Here is a 19186-nt window from a genome sequence, read left to right on the forward strand (position 1 = left end):
CACAGTCTAAACCTACCCTCCTGTTCAATCAGCACAGAGGGATGAGCCAATTATCATGTAGCTTAAGTGATATCTATTAGAGAAAATTGATCTTGACATGCCTCCGAAGGTGACAGCAGCATAAAGCTAGAGGCCGTGAGCTCTGAGCTAACCTTTGTGCAGATTTGATGGTGAGCTTTTCCTAAAGGTTGAGAGAAGTGCTAGCTTTTGAATCGTCATACACTGATTAGGTAATTCATGTCATCTGTTAGGACTTGTTAACATACTCTGCTGGTGTAGAGCCACAAGCGAGCAGGCTTCTTTTGTTTTATCTGATAACTTTCTTTTAATATTACAAATATTGTACAGTTTATCTTTCCAAGGTGCTCCCATATGTTGTGCCTGTTCCCTCTGATGCAACACCACACAGAGCTCCTTGTTGGCAATGATTGATTACCTGATATCTAATTAAACATGATTCAATCACTCAGTATGCAAAAAATGCAGGAAAGAATCAAGAGTCAACTGTCAACTTTTTATGACTGATGACTTTGTGTGTTTTCTCTGTTATGTTGATGGTAGGGGTTGGACCATCATCAGTCGTGGCTTGGAAGAAGCAATAGGCTGGAGTGTGCTGCAGGCTGTCCCCTGTGATAACATCTCCCTTCATGAATAGAAAAAAATCATCAAATAGAAATCATTAAATGGAGCAGATGGGGTTTTATGTTTTCATGCCATTCGGAGTGCCTTGAGATGATAGGCGTCCCATGAGACAAAGCTTCCTGATGAAATGTAGAAATACGGAGCACTGTGGGAAATAGTTGAGCATTGATGTTATCTGGCTAACTGTTGAAATTCTAAAATAACAGGTTTTGAAATGGCAACAGTCGGGGAATTTTTTTTGCAGCTTGTGAAAGAATGACGACTTTGTACGAAGGAACAACAAAACAACAAAATGACGAGTAAATTACAGGATAGAGATATTGCATTGGAGGAACTGAGGGAAACAGAAGAATGGGCGGAGTGATAGCCCCCTACTTGAGCCAACAATGGGAGCAGACAGATGTGGAATGGCAGAAAGCATAATGTGAGACATGGATTATACAAGGCAACAAAGAATATAAGCAATTAGACTAATCCACATAAGAAAGGAATTACCCAAATTTGACCTTTTGGGCATTTTACTTGATACTGTTCGCTTTGACAAAACTGACTTGTTGCTAAATGGAAGTAAGAAAACAAGCTGGCTACCAAAAGTTTACAATGAACCCATTGGTCAAAGGCAGCACAAAGCCTAAGTGCTGCATTCCTTCTGTTTTTAGGGGCTCTTATCACATTTATGAATGGTCACTATTCAACATCGTACTGTGTATATAAGTGAATAATTGCAGGTCAGAGGACTTATCTGTTATATGTATGAAAAGCAATGAAGAAATGTTGGCAGTTTTGCAAACTTGTCAAAGATAACTGAACAGAATTTATTTTCCTTTTACAAAAATCAATATCCCAAAACACATGCAGCATACAAATAAGCACGCAATTTCAAGCAAAACATATTCTTTGTGAAAGCAGCTCAAATTATCTCGCCTAGCACTTTGGCTAAATAGCATATTATAGAAGACTATGCTCAGCACTTTGCATCAATTAATGGAGTTTGCATGGCCTCAGATAAAATCGGTTTTCCACTAGTATTTAATGTACATTTCAAACCACGTCCAAACTCCTACTCATTGAGGTCGGGTGGGTGCAAATGAATTAACAGTCACTAAAGTCCTGCTGCTGCATGCTCAGCTGAATACTGTATTGCACAAGTGGAAAGTAGAAATTTTAACCCCACTTATAGTTCAGTCCGGTCCTCAAAATTATGTCTAGGTCAGTACACTAAAATCAATGCCAGGAAGTACATTCGCACATTTTATCATTTCACCAATTCAGTGAGAATATCTGCATGCAGGAGTAAAAGCAGAACACATTTACATTAGATCGAATATTGTCTTTATGGAGCAGATTCAAATTAAGTCAAAAGGTTTTGTTAATCTGCTTTAGTTACTCTGTAACTTTAACGAAAAAAAATGTTTTTTTTGAGTTTGAATCTTTCTCGTATTACTAACTTGGATATTTCAACAAACCAGATGCTGGATTAAGCTGACCTACACATCATTTATCCTCAAATTACTTTCCTGATGCAGGTGGAAACCCATCACCATGCAGATGAGTATCCAAATTAGACATATTAGACACATGTATAGTTATATATATTCATATGTATGCCAACGGCACATGGCAATTTCCACGTCTGGGATGGAATACACATTCTCCGTGGAGGGAAGAATTCTACTTATCTAATTCCAGATAGTATTCAGTGCTGGTTGGCAAGAGTCAAAGCTTGAGGACCCCAGAGTGTGCATTGTGGTACGTCTGGAGTTTAACCAGTGAAAAAACACATAGTCTGCTGTTGAGAGCTTCTGCTGCTTGTTCAGCTAGAACCATTCTACTGATTAGGGCTTTGGTTTGCAGGGTTAATAGGATTGTCAGAATCTTTTTTTGGGAAGTGTGGAGGAATAAACGCATTGCAGAAACATTCCTTTTAACTCAAAAGAGGCACAAGAATATTCATATATCGCAAGCAGGAGAGAGATATCCTGATTGTAATGGAAAAAAAGCTCTTTGTATAGTCAGTTGAAGCTCGCCACCATTTTGCTCACAGGTACAAATATGTAAGGACCACCCTAGCCCAGCAGTGAAGCAGACCAGGGGAAATAAAATCCTGACAAATTAATCAAAGTTACAATTGCAGATGGCATTTCAAGGGCAAGTTGGACTGATTATTCAATACAGGAGTCTTAAGATAAATTATTCCAATAAATTAAGTAACGTTGGACTGCAATTTAGTTTTGGTGAGACTGGTAGACACTGGGGATTTATATCATTTATACCCAATGCACATTTCGTGAGATCACACAAACTGTTCACTTAGAGGAACAGTGACATTAGTATGAGGCTAAGTGAGCCATAGTCCATAAATGATAGTGAGGTTAGCTGAAACTGAGAAAGCTTGCCAACAAAGCAGACTGAAAGGATTCAACAATTATAGTCCCATTAATCTATTAGCGTTTAATTATAGTATTTGGCTAATCAATTGAAAAAATGTATAATTGCGGCACTTTTGGTAGATGTATAAAACAATCATTAACTCTGTGCTATTTAACTACCAGAGACTACGATTTTGCAGTTACTTTGCTTTTAAAAATGCTTCGCGTAAAAAAAAGTAATGACTATTCAATCATAACAATGAACAGCGCAATCAATAAAATATACCGTAGTTAGATAATCGGCTGCTATTTCTATTAAATAATCAGAGAAAACGCACTTCAGTGTCAGCCTGAAGGGTTTCCTGCATCCAGCACATTTCTTTGTGTAAATGTCAAGAATTGGCAAACAAACAGCCAGGTACACATCTAATAAATGACCAGAATCAGTGGCGGTTATGATCTCACTGTGACAATTACTAATGACGGATAAAAAAAAGCTGACAACTTGAATAATGTTTGTAACACTTATTTGAGCAGAAAGTGGCTATTACTTAAATTCCAAATCACAAAAGAAATGAATAATTTTAGTGACATTCCTGCCTAAATATGCCCTGAGCCTTTGAAAGATACATAACCTTTTTGCTCACTTGCTATCTTTGAATTTTAATTTTATTTTTAAAAAATCATTTGAAATCCACATTTAGTGGAATACACACTCGAGTTTATTCAAGTAAGCCAAGGGTTATTTATATTTGATGTAAAGAAAGGAGCATCTCCCTGCTGTTTCTGCGATAGAAAGGAGCTTTAGGTGGAAAAGGTGCAGAATCCTCCTGCAAAATTTATTACATTTACATTAAAAATACTGCATACTGAATATTTTCTGAATATTTAAAATTGTCAAAAAAAACATAAAAAGGAAATTAAACTGAGTGGCTGGGAACCCACTATTATTGATGTGATTTGCGAATCTGAATCTGGAGCTCATAACAAGTGTAGGTTTGTCATTCTGAGTGTCCACTAAAATATAAATATTCCCTTGAATCCCTTTTCCTTTTATTATGAATAGAAAACCATAAATTATACAGCCCAGTGCTGGTTGATTGTAATGCTGTGTTTGATTTTGGTGGGAGATTTGAGTGATTAAAATTAAGGACAAAATGAAAAAAACGTATATTTGTTAATGTTGCACGGATTTCGGATGGAGAGAATATTCACACTGCTATGGTAGTACAAAATTCAGAAAGAAGTCTAACCTAAATACATGTTAATGTTAGGAGTGGCTGTCTGATGAAATCCAAATGAGGAAGTGAATGTGTGCAAACACAGAACACAATTTACTGCGTGAAGTTTACTGTTCATTTTATTTCAAAAGCACTTCTCAACGTAAAGGTGAACAAATGCTGTCATTTATTTAGATCACCAAATTGCGCTATTCAGTATTTAATACCTTTTGCCTCTCTTGGATTTGATAGTCATCAGAGACTTCTGAGAGCCCCTGTTCTCTCCTGGAACCTTTAGTGAAGTTACTCTCCAATTACACGTATTCAATGCTGAGCCCGGCTGTTAGAGATGCTTCTCCAGGTTAAGCCATGTCATTGACCATGCAGTTTCCAATCATCCGTCAATAAACCCATAGCATATTCCATTTTAAAAATGGTATTGAAAAAAAATTTGAACTTCTCAATTTTTTCCCTCTGTTGTTTTATCTTTGCTTGAGACTAAATAATTTATTTGTCTCTGTCTGCATTGCTGGGAAACATGTTCTGTCCACCAAGGCTGCTCTACTTTGTGATTTATTATTTAATAATTTGCAGGGATTTGCTGTTGTAAGGTGAGTGCTGGGTCTGGTTGTGGAACACTTACAATATAGTACAGTTAGCTGTTCTTTATGCTTCTCTCTGCAAACAGAAGCAGTTATTGATTTTCTACAAAATCACAACACCGTACTCCCATAGCCAAACTATGGATATAGCAGGATAGCTGTTAAGGCAAAATACAGAGTTAGTGATTGAAGCTTGGAAACCACAGCTTTCCCTCCTAACTATGAGCAAGATGTTCGGGGACTTGACAAGGATTTAACTGATGTTCAAAATAATGTAAGCAGATATTTTAGAGCATCTCTTCTTTATTGAACTGGTGTTTCAAAAAGTAATTTAGTTTTATTTCTGTGACTGGCTTTTATTAAATGGGTGGCTTTTAAAAGCACTATGTACCTTTTCCAATGTTTTGTCAAATTTAGGTCAGTTTCATTGGTTTCAAATCCATAGACCAGTAATTTAGTGGCGATGCTGGGCTGTAGGCAAACCAAATCAACAAATATTCTGAGCTGAAGAACTGTGGCTTTTTACAGTAATGCATTTGATAAACACACCAAAACACTGACTGTCCAGCGCCTTGGGACGTCCTCCGACATGAAACACGTTATGCAAATGTAATTTTGTTGTTGTTAATACGATTTTGCACGCTTAGATTTTAAGATATTTTATTAAGAAAAATAAAATAACTATCATTCCACACTGATATACACACAATGTTCACCAACATCCTAAGCATATTGGTCATACATTGATTTACACTGACATTTTATTCTGAAGTCTGTATGAAATATAATTTTCATTGTTACTTAAGCATCAGTGAGGCAAATACTCAAAGAATTCATAGGTCAAAAACTTTTATATTGTTACAGATTCCCAGGTTTTATGTAAAAATAACATAAGGAAAGGGATTCGGCAACTTTATATCAGAACTAGTTTCAGAAATTCCATTCCAAATTTTGAGTTGTATGTCTTATTGGAACACATGTGTTGCCAGCACAGAGAGGAACTGCACTTTCAGGAAATGATGTAGAGCTTTCCTTCCTGCACTCCTGATGGATTAATGGACAATTCACTTGAACATTAGTCTCGGTGAGACTGAAATAAACCTTAAAGCCATAGGTCCAATGGAGTACAGATCAGCACAAGAATAGAGAAAACAGCTAATGACAATCAGGCTTCTATATAACAATCCTTGCATTTGCACTAGGCTTTTGGTCATCTTCCCCCTCCTTATCCTCTTCAGCTCTCACCTGTCTCCCCCTCTCCATAGCTCAGGTGCCCAGCCAGCTGTGTAAAGTACTTTGAGATGTCCTCCCAACATGAAAGGCACTATATAGATGCAAATCATATTGTGTGTGTATAATAACACACATATATTGGTGCATTTTGGACTCCTCAAAGTTAGGATGTCAATAGCAGATAACTGAACTTTCTTTGGGCACTCAATAACAACAACAACAACAAAATTAGATTTATAGAGCGCCTTTCAGGTCGGGAGGAAGTCCCAAGGTGCTGGACAATCAGGGGTCAGGACCCGAGCATGGGGGAGGGGTGGGGTAGGGGTGAAGGAAGGCAGAGAGGTGGGAGGGCGACCAAAGGCACGATCGAAGAGGAGGGTCTTGAGACCAGCCTTGAAGGAGGCAAGGGAGGAAGCGAGGTGAAGGGACTTTGGGATGGAGTTCCAGAATGTGGGGGCAGAGAAGCTGAAAGCCCGGCCACCGATGGTAGGGAAGAGACATGGAGCAGGCCGGAGCCCGCTGAATGGAGGGAGCGGGCAGGTTGGTAGGTAGTCAGCAGGTCAGAGAGGTGGGAGGGAGCAAGGCCATTGATGGCTTTGAAAGTGGGGACGAGGATCTTGAACTCGATCCTCTGGGGGATGGGGAGCCAGTGGAGTTGGGCGAGGGTGGGAGTGATGGGGTCGCGGAGTCTGGTGCGCAAGAGTACACGAGCTGCAGAGTTTTGGATGATCTGCAGCTTGTGAAAGGAAGAGTTGGGAAGGCCGATGAGGAGGGAGTTCCCATAATCGAGCCTTGATGTGACGAATGCGTGGGTGAGGGTTTCGGCAGCCTGAGGGGTGAGGCAGTGGCGGAGTCTGGCAATGTTGCGGATTGTTAGGCAGTGCCGGTCATGGCACAGATGTGGGGGAGAAAGGACAGTTCAGGGTCAAACAAGACACCCAGGTTCCTGACTGGCTTAGTGACGTTGAGCGTGCAGCCGTGGAGGCTGATGCTGCCAGCGCCCGAGGTGCGGAGGTGCTGACGCGAGCCAATCAGGAGGGCCTTGGTCTTGCAAGTAATAACAGTATGAAGCACTCACAATTCAGCACAGCACAACCAGTATAGGATGCCTAGCTTCACCTGCTGGGTGGAATTCTTTCCCTTTCTAACTCAATAGAATTGAATTGTACCTGACCCCAGCCTCAGAATAATACTTCCCACTGAATATCTCCATTTTCCTAATGATGGCTCCTCTCAATACCATTGCTGAATCGTGGGAGGTTTGTGTTACGAGCTTACAATTGTGGTGCTTTGCTGAATAATAAACCACTGAATGAGGTCAGTTCACAAAAAGTTAGGAGATGAGATCTGACTTGCAAAATAGTTTATTTATCTGCAAAACCACCCAGCCCAATTTGTGGATGTTTTATGCCACAAATATGCATTGTTTTGACATTGCAAAAAAACTGGAGTTTTCTTTTAAAGTATAATAATCCTTCTGTGGTGGGATTTGCAGTCAGTGTCCGATGTGCTGAAGAAATGCTACTTTGTGAAGCACAGTGATTCAGCTCTAGTGGCTGAGTCTAATCCACTGTGGCTCTTGACTGCAAATTATAGGCCATTGTTGATATTGAAATGTCTCAAGTGTTTTAGTGGTGGCTTTCAGGGCTGTTGTGATGTGATCCATGTATTTGTGCAAATGGTGAATCTTTTTGCCTTGTGAAATAGACTGATCGAAAAAATCTTGTGGGAAATTGGACGGGTAGCACAGAAGGACTAATTGACGATCCAATCTTGACTACGGTGGTTACTGCATTAACACGTATGTTGTCTCATGCAATAATTGTGATTGCATTGTGCAATTGTCATAGTTTGCTTTCTCTCTTGTGTTGATGTGGGTGCAGGTGGAGTTTACACCTTTATGTCCAACAGATGCACAGTTCGGGTGTCATTTATGTGGAATGGAAGTAATACAGCTATGTGATGGTTCAGTGTTTGTGAATGCAAAAGGTAACAGAAATAATCCACTGGGAATAACCGTCTATAGTGTTAACCCATGAGATCTAAACGTTTGCTATATGCTGAACATAAATATTTCAACCCTCCAAAGGAAAATGATCAGCATCGAGGATGAAAGAAATATATAATTATATACACAGATAATTATACCGTTTAAATACTTTGCACATGGTATTGAAGGCTCAAGCACATTGAGTCTCATTGCTATTAAAATGTGCAAACGCAATATTTTATTTAAAAAGTGCCAATTTTGTTATATGATTTTTTTAAAATTGCCTGTTAGAACAATCAGTTTAGCAGTTCAAAACAAACTCCTATTTGTTAAATGTATTATTGTTTAACTCGAAGGAAAGAGAATAGCATAAAGCATTCAAGATAAATAATTTCCGTGAATTGTCACAAAGGTGCAGCACAACATGAATTTATGGGTTGGTTGATTGAGTTTTTATTTATGAGATCAAACATAAATAATTTAGCTCTGCACAGATTGTCTAAGTACAAAAATTAAAGGTTTGATACTTCTTTTCATGCAGAAACAACACTGTTTGGCTTTCAGGTCAAAAAAGCATCATTCCCAAATGCGCAAAATTGAAATTATTCATATGGGAGAAATATTAAGGACACATTCTAAGATGTCTATATTCATCAGAGAGATGAAAAGAGAGACAAGCTATTACCAAAGTCTCATGTCACAGATAAATATTTCACCGCAAATAAATAAAGGATGTGTGGCGTTTTTCCTCTGAATGACTTTTCACAGTTCACTACACACAATAGTTCTGGGACTCTCTTATGTCCCAGACTCCTGTCCAAACTTCAAGGTCCCAGGTGGCTTGCTTTTGCCAAAGAACAACCAGGTAATAGTGCGCTTTCAATTTGCAGATACAAAGAATCCAATTAATCAGCTCGGTTAGAAAAAAATTGTAAAATCACTCTTTGGAGCATTAGATGGTTCTGTACAGTGAAACAGTAATGGTCTCAGCTTGTTGCTGTAGATTAATGCTGTAAAACCTGAAATGTGTGTCACATTTAATGACTTTTTTAAGAAGATAGGGAATGGTACTTACAAACAAACCAAGGCTGTACTCTGGAGAGGGAGTACAACAATAGATTTATTTCAGCACTGTATTAACCCCTTTCTATGCTCATTGTGTTTATGCAAAGTTTTTTTGAACGTTAGATTTTCTTTTTTTTCCGCTTTTCAATATGTGCATTGTCAGTAAGGAATGGAACATCTTTTCCTTTTTGGAACATAATATCAGCAAACATTCCCAAATCAGATGCATGTTAAAGCTTCATCTATTCTGCTCAATGCTGCGTTTTGAACTCTAAGTTTCCACTGTAATGATAATAATCCATGCATTTGATATAACACCTTATCACGTGGTTGAGACGTCTCAAAGCGCTTTACAGAATATATTGTTCAGTGGATTGACAGTGTATTTTGTGAGCAAACGTGGCACCTAATTGCGCATAGCAGTGTCCCACAAACAGTCGTGGATTGAGTGACCAATTTTTATTTGGAGGGATTATTACCCCGGAAAAGCGATCCGCCAATCGACAAACAACCAGGTTCCTACATACTGCTAGGTAAACATGGGCGTGTGGAGTAAGGAAACATGTCTAAGGTTTTGCCCCGGACTACCTCACACTGAGCTCTTCTTAGCTATTCTGGGCACCCCTGACCTGGAACTGTGTTGAAATCTCAGTTCAACTAAGCCTGGCTCATCAGCAGGACACGGAAGGGCAGGCCTGTCATTTGGGGCAGGAATTTTTCCCAATCAGCCCCTGTTAGCCCTGCAATCCAAAGCCCAACGGGGGTAACGGTGGTTCTAGCTGGACAAGGGCTCTAGGACGCTATCCTGGGTGAAGGGCGCTATATAAATGCAAGTTGTTGTTGTTATTGACAAGCAATGGGAAGCATGCTAGATACTGCTCTCAATGATGATAAGCTCTGCAATTTGAGCCCATTAAACTCCAGCAGTACCTCAACACAAACTTGCCAACCTGCGCCTAATAATCTCCGGAATTTAAAGGCTGTTTTATTTCTATTTTGGGGACTGATGAGTTTACCCAGTTGGAGGTGTCAGTACCAAGGTATAGAGTCTTTGTGTCCCAGCATCAGCAGCAGCGAGGTCTGCTAGCTGTAGCATACCACAGGTTAGATGAAGGTTACAGCTCTCTAGGTACTGAGGAAGCAAAGTGCCTATAAACCCCAGGCTGAGAAAAGCATCCTGTATGGTACTTGTGTGGCTTTTCTCACGCGGGCTATCTTTATGGCCTTTCTGATTGAGGCTGCCAATTTAGTGCTAATTAGTCCTGAATTATGGGCAGTTATATGTTGTGGATTTGCACTCGCTGGGAACTGTAGTCGGAGAATACACCAATTTATTTCAGTTAAAGACCTGAAGCCTTCATACTATCAGCCTGGGCTAGATTCAAACGTAGATCTAAAAGCAAATTGTGCTAGCCATTCCCTACATTTAAAGGCTTCCTGAAAGAAACATAGTATTCTGTACAAGTATTTTGTATTTATAATACACCAAATAACCACAGCATGTAAAACGAGAATTCATGATGTCCCCAGTCTGTTCATTAGCTCTCAAGTTATTGTCGTCATGGCTATGCAATATTTATCTTGTTGCACAGCTATCAGAAGTAATTTCAGGAAAGGTTCTTTGTATTTTATTTGAATTAAATAGGAAGCCTGATAATGTTTTCACGAGGTACTGGAAAGCTTTGGTAATCTGTCCTTTGTCAAATTTCACTAAGCAGCTTTCAAAATCTGAATGCTCGCTGCTGTTTGTACTCTGCAAATTTTTTTTTGCAAATTTGTAATCCTGAAGGTGACAAAGTTGAACATTTACTTGTTCAGCGCATAAACTAGGAATGTAATGTAGGTGTTATTGTTTCAGTGCCATAGCTCTCTACGGTATAAAGAAACTCAAATGAAATCTGCTGAAACGACAAGGCATGGAGAGAACCGATGACATGTAGCATATGAAAGCAAAGGAGATCAGGTAGAGTAAGTGGGCCTCCTGATTATCACTAACAAGACAGCTAAGATGATGTAAATTATTCACATAACAGCTTGCAAATATGATTGTGAGAATGCCTTCCAATGAATGACTTAATAAATTAACGGAATGGCTTTAACTGCTCCCTCACAGGAGGAACCTGCCTGCCAATGTTTATTCTGCCGGTATGAACTTATTTCGTTCTTTTATTTTACTGGTTTGAGATTCAAGTGTTAGCAAGCACAGCATCAGTAGACAGATAGTGTAATACTATCCAAATGAATACCAAAAGAGGTTGCTCTTCACGGGAACAATGGATTGTGGAGGAAATTAGATGGACAGTTTTCGATTGAATTCTCAGGTATGTTGTTCACTATGGGGATGAAGAACATCTGAGCTAGGCTGAAAAAGAAAGTGACCTGATTAATTAAAGCTGGTTTGGCTGCAGGAATGCAGTCTCTCCAACCACCTCTCTGTGGTGAGAGCAAAGGAGCAGGCCTACATTAATATTTCATCTTTACTTTCTGTCAGAACTGAAGAGAATACAATGTTCTGGCTCTGCACCAGGGATGCAGTGTCATTTCAAAATGACTGCACATTAATTAACTGAATTTCTGTAACTAAAGCCTTATTGATATAGCCAAGGTGCAGCTCAGGAAATGCTCTCGAATGACAACCTTAAAAAATATTATGGGATTTTGAACCAATTTTATGGAAACGTATTCAATTAAATGGGATTTATATTTTATCTTAATGTCCCAGAAAAAATTATTCTGAGAACCTTTTACGTGTTCCCAGGTGATTTTCCAATAGAATGTCTTGTAATGTATTTTTGGTACAGTTTCAGTCATTACACAACGTCTTTTGCAACGCTTTAACATGCAGCAAAGTAATTGTTTGGGATCTCTGTCTGTCAATACAATTGGCAAAATTAAGATCATTAAACATTTAGTGTCAAAAGGCAGAAGCTTGTTTTCTTACTGTTAAAAGGTGTGAAAACTCAATCAATATTTAGCAAGAGTGAGTGAAAATGAATCTGGGACTCTCCTTTAATATACCTCTTTGCAAAGTACAGGCCAGTCTGTAGAATATATTTTTCTGTTGTCCTTTTTGGAAATAATTATAACTAATATGTGGTATTTCTTGATAGGATTGCAAATTAAGCTATCCTTTTAGAATTCCTGTCACTTGCCCATAGGAAAATGTGACATGCTCCCAGTTACCGGAAAGGAGTGCACATTTGCACAACTTATCTTTCGTATGGAAGAATCCAGTTAAGAAAAAGCGCAAATTAGACCTCTGTTTATTTTTCAGTGAAGAAGCAGCAAACTGCTCCTTCTACAAAAAAAGGTAGACAACATAAAACTCGCAGAAATTTAAGGTGCTAAATTTGACTCAAAGAAAAAAGCAGTGATTGAAGATAAAGGGAAAAATTCAGAATATTATTTGGTTGTTTAATCCTAAAATGTGCTTGTTATATGCTTAGAAGTCTCGAGCAAGATTATTTTGTCTGAGGTTTAGCTGTAGCATAATTTCTTATAAGAACTACATGGTTTATTAGTTTCTTGCTGATAGAAAATACATTTGTTCCTCTTGTAAGGCACCTTATCTCCCAGTGCGCCATTCATATAAACATGTTAAAATAAAATGAAAATATGTTGACTGCTCAGACGTAATATTTCAAGTTTCGCCCATCATGGATCAAGCATGAACCAGGAAGATTGGGCAGTTAGAAGTAACACAATACAGAAGGAGAGTGGGAGAAGAGGGCAGACAGGAATATGGAGCAAAAATACCTACACAAAAGAACAAAGGTATCATGCAATGGAAGAGCAATGATGGAATTTGAAGTTAGGAAGAGAGATGGCAGCAACTGTTTTTGAGCGTCTGTTTCACATATCTGCTGTTCTGCATAAGTGAAAGGCTTTCTTTGGGGTGGGGTGGGTTGGGATCAGGAAGAATTTTGGAAGTGAAACTGACAAGAGAAATTGTGCAAAAGTAGTTTCATGGTAAATTTGAGGATTATAAATGAAAGAGAATGAGGAGCCAACAAAAGTAACGTTGATGGTAACAAAAAATTTCAACGCGTTTACTTGAACCAAATAAAATTGTAGTATGGTAATAATGTTACTCCTGACCTTCTGGTGAACAAACAGAGGATTCAAAACCTGGTTTACCCACCAAGCCTAGAATTTATCAAAGCTTTAAAAAAATTAAAAGCTTTTGCAGGCTGTATTCAACTCTTTTGCCCTCACCTCTGCTGTCTTCCCCAAGGCATGACTGTGGAGAACAAGATTCTTCAACCATGTGATTGACAATCTTTCTGCTTCAGATGCTTAGATTCTTAACACTTTGTATCCCATCTGAGACGAGTAATTTAACATTGGGCCCAAACATACAGAGGAAAATACAACTAAACTCACTGCTAGGTTGAAATGGAATCTAAATGGAAAAAAAGCTCCAACAAGAAATATGGATTTTGTTATCATAAATGCAGAATAAAACCGGAAAATAAACTACGAAGTTGATTAAATGACATTTGTAAAAGTTAAGTTCAGAAAGATGAATGTAAGAAATGTGAAAGTTGTAAGTTTATTACATCTGATCATTTCTTAACATTATTGAAGATGGACAATTCATGCCTTTAAAATTTGAAGTAAATTAGAAACGTAGAAATTCACACCTCATTCCAAGTAATCACTGAGCAGACTATCATGTTTATCAATGATTTAAGCTTTATTCACACCTAATTCAGGCAACACTACAGAAGAAAATGTTTGCATAAGCTTAACATAACATAAGGACATAAGAAATGCTAGACAAGAAAAGACCAAGGTCCATCTAGTTCACCTTCCACCTTCTTGGCAGTTGCATGCATATATGTCCCAAACTACCAATGTACTATAGTACCTATGTACTAATATAATGTTATTTCCTAAAAGAAAACCATCTAATCTGTGTTTGAAAGTATCAAGACTTCCTGCTTCAACTGTCTCCCTAGGGAGCCTGTTCCACGGGTTCACTATTCGCTCACTGAAATAGTATTTGTGTAGATTCATTCTGAATTTACCCCCCTTCAATTGCAGGCCGTTTGTTTATTTGCAAGCTTTTCACTTGCAAATAAACAAACTTCATACAGTTACTTCTAAGCCTCTCAGGGCATCTAAACAGACTTTGGATAGAAATTTACATTCCCATGTGAAGAACTGTGAATTTGATTGGCAGCCTTGATATCTTCTTATCACACCCGTCAATCAAAAATGAATCTCCCTTCACACAAGAATGCAAGCATGCAGAGCCCAACGTAGAGGAATGGGTCAAAGAATAGATTGTTGAGAAAGACTTAAGGCAATGGATTGAAATAAACTGATCACAACACCAGAATAAAAGCCTAAGTTTACCCAAGCCACCTGTCTTCAACTCATATGGATGTACAGGATCAAAATAGTTCAACCTTGGTCATGACAACTTCAGCAATTGTTGAGAAACCCATGTACTGAATCCTAGTCCACCCTTTACATAGACGAGTGAAATTTCAAAAACCCCCTAAAAAAAGTTTTCCATTGAGTTATAAATTGGGTCACTTTGTGAAAAAAAACAATAGCTCTCTCACAAATTGTATGATGCAATGTTAAACTTGGGATTTTGTGGATTATTTCCTACATTAATCATAACTTCCTGTCTTCTATGAACTTCTGCTGAAACAATACAAATGGTCTGATTGTTTTTCAGTGTGTTAAGAGCCCTGGTTCAGTCTAATCATTCCAAATGTTTATTCTTTGTGCCTCTTCTTCCCCTTGCTTGAATGATTTCAAGCTGGTTTCCTTCAGGTGATGATCGATTTCTTTAAAATAACTCTGTACAAGGAGTCTCTTTCAAACTAAAAGTTAGTTTCAAATCGCCTCATGATACATCTAGTGGAGCCAGTTACATACACGACTGCAACAAAGCCTTCCTTTTGTGTTTTAAACCAGTTTATTCTGAGTCAGAAAACCAGGCCCACAAAACGGTTTAAACTAGATAAATGTAAATATGAACAATGTCAGAATTTGCTTGGGAATTGTAGAAGTGATTCATGTGGCTTTTCAAAATAATTACATTTGACATTTGGGGAAGAAAAAAGGAAGTTGTGTTGGTCTTCCTGATGAGATGCTGTTATCTGTTCCTGTTACCCAGCAGATGTATAATTCACTTATTTTGCCCGAAGGATGTTGATTCACATCCTAAGTGGCCTTAAAAGAACATGATGAATACAGATAGGCTATTTTGTAATATTTCAAAACACTCTTTATTGCCGTTGCCAGTCCTTAAATCAGCAAATTATGATGTGTTCCTCATTATGCCCATTTATCTGGAAGGAAGAACAAATTTCTATATTTAAAGAACAATGAGATGCAGTTAAGGAGGTTATAAGGAGGGTCCCAGAGTTAACTAGTGCAAGATTGCTCGACAATGATGTCAGTCAGTGAAACGTGCACAAGTCAAATCAAACATTCTGACTCGATGACAGGAGCCATTCATATTTGGGCTGGAGAGTTCATGCTGCATTTTTACATATTTCAGAAAAAAAAGTGGATCGGGAAAGAAAACTCCAAGAGACAATACAAAATTCTAAACACCCAGTATTAATAGTCAAAACTCGTCATCTTGATGTGAAATAATGATTTGCCTGTTTGATCCGCATACCAATAACCATTCTAAATGATTCAACTGGAATCACACTCTATAATTAGAGTTTTACCTCACCCTTTTAATAAGCTCTCTGTCCCAATTCCAACTTGAAACCTGCTGGATCATTTAGTGTAATATTTATTGTAGGCATCTGCATACAAAATTCACTTCACAACACTTCATAGTAATCCCTGTGGAGTACTTCAGGTGTTACAGGTGCTATATCATATGCAAGGATTTGAATTTATGATTGCCGTTACTGTAATTTTTTTATTAAGATTCCTGTGTGAACGTTAATCATGATTTAGAGAACTCAACATTGATAGTGAATGGTGAGTGACATGACTTCTCACTAGATGGTGCAACAAAGTGATCCCTCAATTTCCTGTGAAAACACAACCACATCACCCCGTGTCAAAGTGTAGGTTCGTAGTTTACAGGAAAAATTCTACTTGTGGTCATGAATAAGCAGTTAGCATTCTTGAAAACTAACGTTGCAAATTGTTCCAAAATGAGTCATCTCACAAAGTAGTGTGCAATTAGTGTACAAATGGATTCATCGTATATACACAACAGTGTGATAGTTCCAATGTCTACTACGGTCGTGTAGTCATGATTCGAGTATTTCTTGCTGGCTGATACTCTCGTTTAGAATTTATGAGAACGTAGATATTTACCACAAAAAATAATGGGAATTGGGCCAGTTTGGTGTTGTGTTGAGTTTAAAATCAGAGCTGTAAAAGTCTTTAGCCATAGCATAGCATTTTGTAAGACAAAAAAAGAAAATGGATTTGGATTTGTACCTAGAAAGAGGTCTCAGAACATGTTACTGTTTTTTTAATGTAAATATAGTATCCAATTATTTTTTCTAATTTTCTCCCCTGATATATACCTCCTGCTCCTGGTCTGAAGTCCCAGAGATGCTAGTTGTCCTCTGGAACCCAATCCAATGTCAACCCTCATTAAGGTGTGAGCCTTGGCAATAAGTGTGTTCACAGCCCTTGACTGTATAGGACAGTGGTGGCCAACCCATGGCTCGTGGGGCTGTCAAGAAGATTGCACCATTCCAGGCAAATCCGTTCTGAATCAAAGTTTTGTTTCCGAGTTACTGAGTGGCAATGTCCATGGCACAGCCACGAATCAAGAAATATTCAGTCAAGAATTGGTTTGGCCGACCAAAAAAGTTGGCCACCACTGGTATAAAACATCATTGCAGAGCCTGAACTCTCCCCATCTTCCTGCCACACTCTTGCACAACCGATACAGGGCATTGTAGAGGGACCAGGAGCTGGAACCTTAGCAGGTTTTCCTCTCATTAATCCAGGTAAGAATTCAAGCTGAACTTAGCCTCCCCTGCAGCCCCAGCAAATTTAGCAAGGACCAAGATTTGAACCAGCAAAAGCTTCTGGTTTATAAATTACAGCTCCATCAAATACACCATTAAGGTTGCCCTGCTACTGTGCTGTATTCTAACTATGATAATTGTGGAGTTTGTGTTTATAAATTGGATAGTTAGGGTGACAAGCTGCTCTTAAGTTTTAATTCTTAAGGGAGAATAGATATGCAGTCTGAAGAATGAAGCAGAACATATTACTTTCATTTGCTTTGAAGTAACCATATGTCTATTCTTCAGTTCAATATTACATGCTAGTTATTAGGCCAGATACTTGAAATGCATAAGATAGAATTGTACATAATACATTATCTCTGTAGTTTTCAAACCATAGTGTGGAATCTATATTGTGTCCAATGATTTTTGAAAATCTTTCAAAGCCTAAAATAAGTCAGAAGAGAGGATTAAACATTAATGTAGAAGTAACAGTACATTAATGCTTTAGGGACTAGATGATGTGAAGGTAGCTATTTGCACTGAGCATTCTGTATGGTATAGAAGTACTTAATATAAAAACAACAGCCCTCAAAATTGACATTAATGCACTCCCACACCTGCATGAGAAATTTATGGAGCTTGAGCCTTATCTTCATTTATTTTCTCTTCTGCTTTGTCCACAAACCAACCAGTGAACTGCTTAATGTAACCTTCGTTTCAGTGCTTGTTAAATATACTGGAGCCAGAGAATGAGATACACTGCATTAATGCTTGCTGGGTGAGCTTGGAAGGTACAGCTTATTTTGGTCACATCTATACCTCAGAATAGCAAATGTAATGAACTATTTATACTTACATCAGTATATTGGGGTGTAAAAATTCAGTGATTCCCAATGGAATTTTTAAATTAAAGACAAATTGATTTTCAGGGCTATGTTCCCTCGTTTTGGCTTGATTTACTTCCTGTTACCGGTAGGAGTCACATTCAGATTTTGTGAATCACTACATATTAGACTTCTGTACTGCAAATATAATTAATAATAATAATCCTTGCATTTGCTATAGCGCTTTTCACGTCTTCTAGACGTCTCAAAGCACTTCACAGAATAGACTGTAAAGTGAATTGACTGAATATTTGTGGGCGAAACATGGCAGCCAATTGGGTACAGCAGCATCCCCACAAACAGTCATGGAGTGAAGTGACCAATTTATTATTGTTTTTTTTCCTTGAGGGATTATCATCAGGCGTGTGGAGTAAGGAAATTTCCCCAAGGTTCACCCTGCTGGAAATCAAACCCAGGTCTCTCGCTTGCGAGTCAAGTTCTCTAACCACTGAGCTACAGGACTCCTAATTGAACATTATGAGAGGTACAGGATGGCACTATTTCACAATGGGGCAGAATTAGGAAGGTGAACAAACCCACATCTGTGTTTGATGACATACCAGATCCTAATTCTACTCTCTTTATCATACATACAAAGTGCCATTTACCACTATTAATACTTGAAAGATTTAATGCTTCACCTAAAAAAAGAAAATTACCTCCGAATTTTGCATTCAATCCTGAGTTTATTGTGCAACAATGAATGAAAGAACATTCATTCATTCATTAGGATTTTACTGAAGCAGTAATAGTTTTAATACAAGGCGAAAAGCAATGCAGTCAAATAGTCACTGGGACTGTTAAAAATCCTGACATAATGCATTTGGTTCAGGTTCACTATTGCTATTAATCACTTTGAAACAAAAGCAATAGAATTAAAGGTTCCAAAGTAACATTCTCGGTAAGCAGACTGGGTTTTACAATGCTGTAGTAGCCGATCACAGCGCTTGTATTGATTTCCCTATGATCTAATGCCCTCACAGGACAGCTACAGCTCCACTCACTGCCAATGCAATGTTTTCCATTATTGCTGAAGGAATGCAGTATGAACCTAAAGCTCAGATGAGTAAATACACCTTGCTGTATTAGTGTGACATTGCCATTCATCAAGTCATAGAAATGAGATTGCTGCAGTAGATGCCACATCTTAGGGTATTTTTGACCTCCGAAATCCTGTTCCTGATGAAGTTGATTCAATAGCCTTTTATTCCTTCTTAAGT

Source organism: Callorhinchus milii, unplaced genomic scaffold (assembly GCF_018977255.1).
Source record: "Callorhinchus milii isolate IMCB2004 unplaced genomic scaffold, IMCB_Cmil_1.0 Scaffold14, whole genome shotgun sequence".
Taxonomy (NCBI): Eukaryota; Metazoa; Chordata; class Chondrichthyes; order Chimaeriformes; family Callorhinchidae; genus Callorhinchus; species Callorhinchus milii.